Source organism: Lagopus leucura, unplaced genomic scaffold (genome assembly GCF_019238085.1).
Source record: "Lagopus leucura isolate 7727_CA_CO unplaced genomic scaffold, USGS_WTPT01 Super-Scaffold_100016, whole genome shotgun sequence".
Classification (NCBI taxonomy): domain Eukaryota; kingdom Metazoa; phylum Chordata; class Aves; order Galliformes; family Phasianidae; genus Lagopus; species Lagopus leucura.
The window spans coordinates 15,445,706-15,458,116 of NW_024962270.1; positions in this window are offsets into that span (position 1 = coordinate 15,445,706).

A 12,411-nucleotide genomic window follows, 5' to 3' on the forward strand; every position below is an offset into this window, starting at 1 on the left:
TGAAAAAATTCACCTACTAGCACCACAATACCATCTACAGACAGACTTAATTTCATGTGGGATCAAGCACAAGAGAACAAGGGATGCCCCTGTGCACATGCAGCATTCCCACACATCTTATCCTAGGGCCTCAGGCAGTAATTTCTTCCTAAAAGAAACGTCTGCAGCAAGTTGCCTGTGCTGTCAACCCCTGCTCCTTGAGGTCCTGGATGTGGTCCTTGCAAGAGCCTGAGCTCATGACAAACCTGTGGCATCACGTAGGGATGTGCTGCTGTGGCCAAGCCCCTGCTGCAAGGTGCACTGAGGCTGGCAGCAAGCAGTGCTCAGGAGCTGTGAGCAGCAGCAGGGAACCCAGAGCGCCCAGGGAGCACCTGCTGAGGAAGGGACCTGTGTGCAGTGAAATGTGACTGGGAATCCCAGCAATCTCCATCTGAGAGCTGGGACAGCTCTATTTGCAACCCTTGCTGTATATCTTTGAAAAAGTGGGTTTGTTTTGGACAAGCTCCATGAGTGGGTGTCCTCCTGCTGGCACTCTGCAGCCCTCAGCATACACAGTCAGAGACCCTGCAAAATGCCAGGCGCCTGAGGAGGGCATCACGTTTGTGACATTCCAATGCAGAACAGGCTGAAATCACTCCATCTTCTCCCTTCCTCTGCAATAGGAACACTTGTGCTGAAGGTTTCCGTAAGAAAAAAAAAAAAAAAAAAAAAAAAAAAAAGAAACAACCTACTTCTTAATATTTACACTCCTCGAAGAAGCAGCAAGTGAAGAAAAAACAGCAGAAAAACAAAATGTCAATTCTGACTTACACCAACTTCCTCTTGCTATAGTAGGGCCCTGCTGATCCCAGTAAGAGCCCACAGCAGCCTTTGAACCACCACTTCTACATCAAGCATCTGTGAACAACTCTTGCAGCACAAGTGATGGTGCATCATCCTCCTTCACTGACTGATTCAGGGTTAAGTACAAGAGGTCAATGTGGCCTCCACTTAGACACTGCTTTCCAGTAATAATAACATCACTAAAAAATATTGTGTTGACTGTTTCTACTTCTCACTGAGCCACAGTCATATCTATTTTTCAACTGCCTTCCCCTTTGCCACTGCCCCATTTCCCTCCCAAGTTTTTGGCTGAATCCAAGCCACTGATGTAATTCAGGCATTCAGAGGGCAAAAACAAAACCTACTTTTGATCTCAGTCCAGAAACCTTTAAAATCCATCTGAGGCCAAGCCAAGAGGATGCCAGACTAGCTGAAGGAGCAATGGAAGAAGTGCCCACGTACTGGGCAGCTCAGAAGAGAGTTGCAGCTCCTCACCCCACAGCTGGCTCTGCTTGAGTGCCAGCGAGCCCCAGCACACACTGCAAAAGCTGCTGGAGCAATCAAACCCAGCGCTGTAGGATTCACTTGTGTAGTTCTTGTATCGGTGAATAAAAAACAAAATCTTAGATGAATTTCACTTCAAAAACTTACATTGGAACCAGCTTTGAAGGTTTAGGCTCTATATTTGCAGATAATTGTGTCACTTCTGAAGAGCTCATTGAACATGTAGGACAAATTACTGTCACCAGTGCTGTAAGCTAACCTGCTGCCATGCTTCAGGTTCAAGTTCTGCTGGTGTCTGCTTGTGTCTTCCAGTTTCAAGTTTCCAGTGTCTGCCTTGAGCCTATGCCTCCCCACATTAGTACCTCACCACCTCAGAAGGACATCAGTACACATAATCTGTCAGCACAGTTACGTGTGCCGAGCTGTTTATAAAACAGTGATTCATTACAGTAGTTTTTTCAGTGGGCACAGATCTCCAATACTGCTTGCATATCAACTAAACCTGCTACACATTCTATCTTTCTGTCATTATTTGCTGCACTAGCTTTAGTAATCAAGCAACACCAGCAGAAATAACCACCTCAAAAACTACACAAAGCGGAAAACTGAGCATGAATTTCAGCAATTGAATTGCACTTTACTCTATGCAGTGCAGAATAAGCTCCGAGATTTCCATCTGCTTGGTGTTACCGGCAGGTAATGCTGACCAGATGTTAGAACAGACCTTTTCTACATCTGGTGAGTAGGTTCCTGCCTTCACCCAGATGTGAACCAAGACTCTAAGCGGGGTACTAGCACCTCTCTGGCCAAAAGGAGAGCTTCAGCAATTGTAGACAGTTTTCACAGATGACAATAATTCAGGATTTCAGACTAGGAAATTGGGCCCCAGGAAATAATGCTCTCATCTAACAGCCCATGGGAAAAGAATAGCTCCCCCGAGGAGCACTGTTCACTTACATTTCTGAGACTGTTTAAGCTAACAAGATGCACAATAGGCATGCCACAAGCTGCCCATGTTACAGCCCATGGGATGCTCGCCAGCTTTCATTCAGAATAAAACAGTCAGCAAATGCAGGCATGTCTGTCTGCATCTTAGCTCAGCTTTTCAACTGGATTGCAGTACCACGATAAGGTAAGAGGCTAGGAAAAAGAATGGCTTTGTCTCGGAACAAAGCTGTACATCCAGCAAACCCAGCCATTCAAGGGGCAGTGGGTCACCACAGTCCCTGGCAGCACTCCTTGTCCTTCTCTCAGAAACCCTCTTTGCACTGCTGCCATCCTCTTGCAGCTGAGCATCCATAGAACAAGCAAACTGCTGTTATTCCCCAGGATGACACTGCAGCCTTGGGAAGAGCCACACACTTGCAGTGACCTGCAGCTGACAAGCCATTACCAATTAACATCTTTTTTTTTTTTTTTTTTTTTTTTAATTGCTGTTTTTTAGCTCAGAAGCACTCAGCTCACCCCAGGTCACAGCTGGGCTCAAGGCTGGGGCAAGCAGCCGGTGGGAAGGAGAGGCAGACACAAAGGTCACAGCCACAGCATCTCCCTCCTCCTACCCTGCCAGCTGCCCTTGCCCACAGATCAGCTTATAGTTTGCTCGCCCAGGCCAGTCAAATCCCAGCTTTGTGCTACGTGTGGGAAGCTGGTTCTGCCCGTGTCCCTCACCCCAGCTCTGAGCTGGGTGGTACTAAAAGGACAGAGGCTTTGCCAGGCTAAGTTTCACCTGAGATTCCACTTTTCTTCCAAACAGGCTTCCTGCCAGTTAGTTTTAATGCAGTAGTAATCATTATAGTGTTTCAGGATCACACCACAGTGAGTTGCTTACAACAGGGTGTAAAGTTATCTCCCACTCACACCACAGCTGCAACTGGAAAAACATGGAGGGAATGCTGGAAGTGCCCAGGTAACTCCTTCAGCTGTCCCCGTGCATTTCTCAAGCATGGAAGTAGTAATGCCATTATCTGCAGAAATAAGGCTTTCCACCAAGTGAAGATGAGGTCTTTACCGATGATTACAGATAGATATCCTTCCCTCTATACTTTGTATCTATATATATATATATTTACACAGTCTCCAGAGGCTTTCTGAATGTCTATTCCATTAATGCTCATGGGAGCTGCATGCAAGACATTGCCTATGTTACCAGCTGTACCCTGTTGTGCTGGAAGACTGCATTAGTCAGGCAGAAGACTGCTACTGACTGCACAGGCTTAAGAAAATCCATCTTCTCCTGCCTCTCTGCTGGATTTAGCCTTTCTAGCCATTTTTAAAGTCCAGCTCTGCAGTAGCATAAATAAAGCAGCTCCCCCAGCAGCCACAGGCATCCTATGCTGCTAACACAAGACATTTTATTTCAGCAATCAAATACCTGTTTCATAGCAAAGTTACTTCAAGTGAAGGAAGTTAAAAATGTGAGCAGCAAAACCTGAAGGACAGAAGAGTTCAGACAACTGGTCATCATAGGAATACATAAGGTGATAGATGCTGTAGGCACTTGTAGCTGGTGCTCCTTGCATGAACCATCTTGTGCCATATGCCACTACGCTGTAACAGCAGTTGTCCCAGCCATGCTATAAGTGAATCAAGATTAAGGAGTGGTGTTATACTATGATATACCTGGAAGGACAGAGATAAGATTTCAGTACCTGTTTCCTACTTGAGTCTACTGTTCCCTACATGAACCATAATTCATAAATGTGTAGCAGTTTCCCTAAGAGGATCAAACCCTTTCACGCTGTAATTTTTGCCTCTTTTCTACATAGCAGTTAATCCTTGTGATAAGAGGTTCCAGTCCTAATTCAGTAGTTCTCATTTTCATTTGAGAGTCTCAGTTAAACTCAGGGGGCACGTTCCACCTGGGTTGGAATTGCCCAGCACATGATGGAGCACTCACAGCTCCTGGAGTCAGTTCACAGCATTGCAGTGACAATTAACTCTCCAGGATATATATATATATAAACTTTTAAAAAGAAAAAAATAAATTACTCTCTGAAGAATTGAGACTATTTCAGATTCTTAGTTTTAAGACTCAACTGAATGCACAAGCCCAAGTGTATTTGTTATCACAGAATCGTAAGGGTTGGAAGGGACCTCCAGGGATCATCGAGTCCAACCCCCTGCCAATGCAGGTTCCCTACACCAGGTTGCACAGGTAGGTGTCCAGTTGGGTCTTGAACATCTCCAGAGAAGGAGACTCCACCACCTCCCTGGGCAGCTGGGCACTCCATGGTTGGCTGAGGGCTGCCCATCCACACCACCTTGCTGCAAGTCTCTTGAGTTTCGCCTGCATTTCAGATCCACAGGGAGACTGGTTGTCTCTGCCTGTCACCTGCCTCCACAGTATTTCTCCAGTTGTAAAAGACAACTCTATCACGCAGAAGCATCCCTCCCTATAGCCCACCCTTCATGTATGGAAACAAAGCCCCAAGAACCACTCCCATCTTCATGCTAACCACCGCTCTGGAGCTTCAAAGAGCTTACTGCGGGAAAAATTTCTCACAGATCACCATTATGAGCTCCAGTGTGGTTTGTCTGTGTCTTCACCTTGTATATAGCTGCCTCCCAGCCTGGCTCAGCATTCTGGGTTGGAGGCCAGAAAGATCCTGCAGGGATGGAAGCAGAATCAGCCAAGATATGCTTCCTTCCAATGTTCTCAGTACACTTGTGGTACTATTGCACTCCATCAGTCCAAGTCACTGATGATGTTCCTTCTCTGAGTTATCTCCCTGAGGGTTGAAAAAGGCTACATTTTCAACACGACTTGCCAAGGGCTTCTCCTTAGCTCTCTATTCACCAGTCTCATCTCCATCTGCTGCAGCAGGAGTTTGGCGAGAATGTAGGCCATGGGGAAGGTCCTTACAGAGTTATCAATCTGCTGATACATGCTCTGGTCATTTGCTCTTCTTCCTCTTCTCCAGTGCCTCTCTCCATCTTATTCAGGAAGGCTCAGATATAGGATTGCAGTTGTGCTCTAAGGTACGTTGTTAAGCACCCAGCCATCTCCTTCTGAATTTTACTCTTGTAAAGGGAGGTGTGGTTTCTGCTGACTGACTTCACATACCTCACTTAGAAGGGAAGACCTTCAGTCCTGCTTTTTCCTGCCCAAGATCTGTCTTAATAACTGAAGAGATGTGTGCTCCCAGACACACACTTAATATCTGAATTTAATGTTTAAAGATGAGCCCTGATCCTGCTTTGATGATATTCCTGACCCCATCCTTTCAGAGAGGCAGACTGGTCCAAGGCTTTGAGTTATGATAGAGTTTGAAGTGACAGTTCACTGAAACTTTATCGTAACTAAAAGCCCTGGACCTGAGCTAAGATACAGCACAGTCCAAAGGCTGAGGAGGCTCTGGTCACGATCTAGTTCATCCTAGCCAGCAACATTTAGATTATTCCCAACTGAAGTCTGCCTTCCCATCTCTCTGACCTCCACGTGACAGACATGTGAGAAGCTCCCCTAAACTCAGAGCAGTCAGGCCCTGCCTCTTTCAAACACGTTGCCCTGAGTACATCCCAAAGGTGGCTTAGGTGGCTGCAGCAGCACTGACCCAGCAGCCTGTGTCTGCTCCAGGATGGCACCCATGGCCCAGGCAGGCCTCACGTCACAGTCAGAGGGCTCTTCTTGGACCTCCATGGTAGGCAGCTGACTTCCACAGATAGAAGGTATAGATGCCTCCTAGACTCACTTCAGGTAACTTCCTGATCACAGCTTGGCCCTTCAAGGCTTCCTGTGTGATACAGGATTTTCTGCACTGCAATGCATTTCTCTCTCTTTTTTTTTTTTTTTCCTCCTCTTTACAGCCCCAAACTTTCAGACTGTGATCAGCAGCAGTCTCATTCAGCTCTGCGTGTGGTCTTCATTTGCCACATGTAAAACAGTGATTCTGTTCACAAAGCAGCAGTTCGGACACCCCAAAAATGGGAGATATGAAATGCCTCCAGCAGATCGCTGTAGTAATGCACCCCATGAGCCATCCTTCAAGGGAATTACACCAGCTTGCTTCCCTGAAACATCATGGAGCTTCACACTTGTAGGACTTGTAAACAAGTGCTTCACTTATAGCCAACAAGTGCTGTTAAAAGAAGTTAAGCTGATATTTGAAGTTCAGTTTTCAACCTACAGAGAGCCAACCCATTCAAGCTGCTGTAATAAACCACAAGTGTTTAGGGGTGGGGAAAAAAAAAAAAAGTTTTTAAGTGCCATAACAAAATCGTTAAAGAAACAAAATAGTTAAAGAAAAGCAATGAGTATTTCCCAAGGAATATCCTGTCGTACCAGTAGGAGGGTTGGATCTGCAGGAAGCAATGGCTTTCTCTCCTAGCTGCCTTCACTTACCAGGCAAAAAGGTTTGGAAGGAGAGCAAGAAAAGCGCTCACTAGGGAACTGTCCTGGTACAGCATCTTGTTGGCACTGAAATTGGCACAGCAATGGGTCCCAGAGGTGGCTTAAAGAGTGATGGCCATGAGAAAGAACCAGGCTTTTGAAGGGAAGTGGAAGAGTCTTCCCAAGAGATGATAAAAAATAGATTAAAAGCTATCATTAGTAGTGGATACAGACTGAAAGAGGTTGCAGGATACTAATAAACATACACAAATGCTTTTTTTAGGACACGATTGAAGTCTAACATATCCTTATATTTACAAGGGCAGACATGTTAGAATTACACAACACAAGATGTCTATCCACATAAAGTTTTAAGACCTACATGTCTTACTACCAAATATGCCCAGTTTGACAGACCCACAGACACCCCACCAAGTAAGTGTTAAGTATTAATTGACCTATTAACACCATCAGCACAACACCACAATGCACCACAAATGATGCGGAGCCCTTATGAAAGAAAACCTGATGCAAACTGTAAAAATCCCTAAGTTTATATGATAATTAGGTGCCTGCACCACCTTCTGCCTCTCAGGAAGGGAGGGAAGGTAATAATTATCAACCAGCCAAACTCCTTGCTACACAAAGAGGGCTCCCACACTCCTGTCAGCTATGACAGCAGCCAGTACTCTGTGGGCAGTGCCTGTTTTGTTCTCTCGCCAAACAGGGAGTGAAAGAGGCTGCATCACCAGCCTGCCTGTACTGACATGGGCAAGGCTGATGAAGAACTACTTGGCTTAAATCAAGGAGCTCCTACAGAGCACTTTGGAGAGAGCACTGATGACCACCATTCTCACTACCTGCCTGACATCTGGAAAGGTCAGCTCATGGGATTCCATCCAGCCAAGACAGCCTGCCAGCCACCACCTCCAAGGCACCTCTCGCCAGGTGCAGCACAGCAGCTTCCAAGTCAGGCTGTGGGAGCAAGATTGCTGCCCTCGGCCCATGGGGCAGCATCCACCTGCCTCCGGAAACAGCAAAACAGATCAAAAATCTGCCTCCTCAGATTCCCATAACCGATTTCAGTCAACTCCAGTAAGAGCAGAATGGACTTTTCTTAGTAGTTTTTTTCCTCTTGTAATTGAAATGGGTGTCAATTTGACTTGTCAGTTTTAATCAGCATTTGCATTATGTTCTGCTCTGAAGAAACTGCTCTGTTTTGACAAACAAGGAGGAAAGTCTAGTAAATAACTCAAGCCTAGAACTGAGGATGTCAACATGAAAGACAAAACTAATTAAGACACTTCGCAGGAAATCACAGCGCTTCCCATAGACGCCACTGACATGATGTTTTAGACAGGCATTATGTACAAGTGGATATATGCAAACACATCCAAACTGTAAGGGATTCATAAATGAAAAGTGACATCAATTAGTACTAGCAATGGAAGAGAGCCCAAGACCTGCAGCTAAATTCAAGACTAATAATGCTAGATGTATTTGCAAGAAGGACTGATTCTTGCAAATAGAAGAAATGTAGCAACTGAAGATAAAAATGCAGAGGAAGCATTATCATCTGCAGCTAATGAATGGAAAACCAACAGAAATACAGACTCTGGAGCAAATTTCGTTTATGTCTCCTGCTGTAGTCAATCAGCATTACAAACAGATATGCTTGTATTTCCATTGATGTCCCTGGAGGCATCTTTATTTAAAAACTTTAGACATATTAGATACTTCAATTGACTGAAGCAAACTGACATCAGTTTTTTTTAACCTATTTAACACCGACTTGCAGACAAAGTGCGCAGCAACCTATATGCAGACAAGGTTGTTTAGTGCTGCCTCTAACACTGAGAAGTAGCGCTACCTGGGCAATTCTAGCAGCTTCACAAAGCGTCACTGTATAAAACACTGTGGTTTATTCACAAGATGCCTCCAACCCTTGGAAAAGAAACTCGGTTCTTAGCAGCTTTACTGAAATGGTGGGAAAAACACTTGGGAAAGAGGAAAAAGCAATTTAAGATGAACACTGAAAAAAAAAAAAAAAAAAAAAAAAAGAAAATTGTCATACACAGGCAGCTTTACATTTTGACTGCAAAGTAGCAGAGACACTGAAAGCCATATAGGAATAGGAAAAGGAACACCACCATTTCTGTTTTAAGATGTAATTTGTTCTGCTTATGATAGAGCACGTGGCCTCACTGGCTGCAGTTATGGGTGGTGGAGGCACACACAAGGATCCTCCACAGAGTGGTCCCTTACATGTTTTTCCTGCTAGCATCAGCAACTTCCTTACTCAAAATATCATCAGTTGTAGGAGCATCGTCGTCCACCTCCCCATCCCCCAGCATAGGGGGAAGGCAGGGAGGGAAAAACTATGAAGTTGTAATTCTTTTTAATGCAACTGCTCAGTTTAGTGCGATAACAATTTTTTAGTTGTTTTTACGAGCAAGTTGAAAGGCTGTTAGGAACTGAGGTTTGTAATGGAAGTAGCAATTGGCCTTTGATCACAGCAATGTGAACGCTGCAGCTCTAATAACTCATCAAAATCTAAGTTGAACCATAGCATGAGGGGGAAGTTTCAGACAGGGGATCAATGTTTTTTTTTTGCTTCAGTTTTTGAAAGTAGCTGTGACCTGACTAGAATTGGATTAGGAAATATATATATATATATTATATATACATATAAATATATCCTTTTTCTCCCTGCTACAACATGGAGAAGAGCACAAAGAAGGAAGTTAACTTAAACAGAAGTATTTAGCTTAATAGCAAGGCTGCAGTGTTGCAGTGGATGGCAGTGTTTTGCGCACATTATTCTTCCCCCAGCCCTCTGTCCAATCCCACCTGTTAGGGCCGTACTCAACGACACTGTGGGGCTAGAAGAACACAGTTCCTTCAGCAAAAGCTTCTTGCATACCCACATGGACTCGCCCTGTAGAAGTTACCACACTTCATTTCATCCTGCCTTCAGCTTTCCCCCTTTATTTAGTGGGGGGAACCACATTTAGTGATGGCACTCACCAGCAGAGGAATTCAGGTTGTTCCAGGGATACAACTTCCCCACTCTCACAGCTGGAGCTATAGGCATGAACAAGCTAGAGCCACGATGGTGGTGACCGTTGGTTAGCCACCTTTGCCTCATTGGTCAGATGGGATTACACCATTTTCCAAGGCTTGACTCCAAAGGCTAACAAGAGGCTTCTGAACAGCACTGCTGGGCTGAATGACCTGTGTTTCACCATTCCTGCGACCTGTGTCACATGCAGGTGTGTGACATTAGCAACAACAGCTGAGGTGTTGGATTGAGCACCAGCTTCTTGTTAAACCAGGAGCAGGAGTTCCTGTTGTGAATTATCATGTTTCACAAATTCAGGCCCCATGGTGCAGAATGCCACAGACGAGGAATCTTCAGACCATGATGAAGATCCAGCACAGCACCACCCCATCATCACTTTCAAAGCTCTTAACAGTGCAGAATAACTTCACATAAATCAAGCCCTCTCTATCAGTCTAGAAACCTGCTTCCAGAGTTAAATTCTCTCCTTATGTTGAGACAAAATAAAGGAGGCTTAAGAAAAAAAATCTCAGGCTCACAAAAGCTTCTTCACCATGAAATATTGATGTTAACATACAGTGTGAGTAATTGAGATTTTCTGATCTCTTTGAAGAATCTAGACTTATAAGTCCTGTAACATTCAATATTATTTGGATAGTAGAGGAAATAAGAAAAGGTTTCACCCCTTCGTTCTATCTAATAGAGAGCCTTAAGGACACTGAAGTACAGTAATTGCTGTTATGGCAGTTTGCCCATGCTAAGTCTTACTGTTGTAATAAAAAAAAAAAAAAAAGGTTTTTTGGCTCTCCTTTACATTTTAGGGTGAATAAATCTTAATCTGGAAATTGAACTTGTCATTGTTTAGCACTACTGCCACAACAGTGATCTACTGAGTCACTGGTGCTCCAGACACCCTCTCAATCCAGAACTGGCCAGATACAGTCAACAGGACAAAAGCGGAGACAAGACAAGATGGGGACAGGAATCCCAGCACGTTTCTTTCCTTCCTTCAGACGACTCAGTCCCAGTTTCCTATCACTAGGCTCTCAAGCATATTTTGCACCTAAAAACAAACATCAGATGATCACTGCCCTGGGTTTGGCTGGCTACCAGCATCTTCTGCAGACTTTCCCAAACAGCACTGTGGATACTGCACAAGGCTTTGTGGCAAAGTGCAGCCCACAGGCCAGACCATCAGTTCCAAGGCAACACAGCAGTGCTGTGGGCTGACCAAGCACAGGGATCCCATGACTCGGATACACCTCACTGCTCACCTGCAGCTTTGCAGGCTTGTTGGTGCAACTTTTCCCTTTTCATTTATATCCTCCATTGTTAACAGAACAGAGAGCGTAAAACAGATTGCTTTTATTTCCCCTGACTTAATAGCTGGATTAATCAGCTGATTATTAGAAATAAGTCACACAAAGAAATTATTACACTTCCCATTAAAAGAAATAAGTATTCGCATGTCATTCTTGGCCAGCACAGCAGTAACTAGAGTCAAAGGTAGCCCAGGTCAGCACTAACAAAGATTCCCATAACCAGCCCAGCACAGTGCTGAGATGGGACAACTCCCAGCTCAGGCTCACACTTCTCAGCATTATCAGACTTCTCAGTATTTCAGGATTGCACCTGAGCACAAATCTGTGTCCCAGTGACAGGGTAATGGAGAGAGACAGACACACAGCAAAGAGCAAGGGAAGCTGCAGCACAAGCTGCTTGCTAACAAACATCAGGCACAATGCATCATCTATTAGATTTCAGGTTACCCAATTCAAACACGATGTAGTGTTGTACAGTACAGAAATGAGTGTTTAACACCAGAATGAAGTGGTACTGTCAGACTGACCTCCAGAGTCAAGACTGCATCTTGGTGTTGTTTCTTAAAAGGGCTGCTGCTCCTCTACGCCAGCTCCACAACATCTGAACTCTCTCCCCCCTCCCCCCCCCAAAAGCATTATAACTATTATTCATATTATCTGCAAATCAAGTTCTACAGAAATCTCAGATCAGTTGTTTTTAACTAGTTTTACTGGCATCACTAAATCATTTCTCATTTCCTGAAGTAAACAGCACATATTAGTATAAACACAAACCAGAATAAAGTCCAGTCCTGACTGCATTAAGATAACTCAACAAATCATAAGGAAAGTTATAAATTGGCTTGGCTGAACTCTAACGCGTTACTGACAATTACACATTTAATCAAATTAAGCATGGTATGCAGACTGGCCTGTGTTTCCCACACTTTCAGCTGATCTCAGCCCTTGCAGCATCACAGACAGAAGGATCCTGCTCTTCTCAAGGCCAAGCAGATCACAGACATCATCTGGGTACTTGCGGATGTTTCTGGTTGCTGTCCCCCAGCCAAGTGTCCTGCTAGGATAACTTCCCCATCATCACAGCTGCTGTCGACAAGCTATCCTCTCCATCAAACCCACATCCAAGCTAAACACAAAACATCAGTAGCAAAGAATAGCCAAGCACACATACCTCTACTTCCCATATACCAGGTTCAGAGGAAAATCATGAGCCGAAAGATTAGATCTCAAAACTTATCAGGCTCTGTTTATTTATGTCAGTTTTTTCTGCTGCATGGCTTTTAGGATTTATTCTTTTTTTTTTTTTTTTTTTTGTCTGTATGAGGTTTCCTTTTTTGAGCCCATTATTTCACTGCACCTCTGCTTCCCAGAGC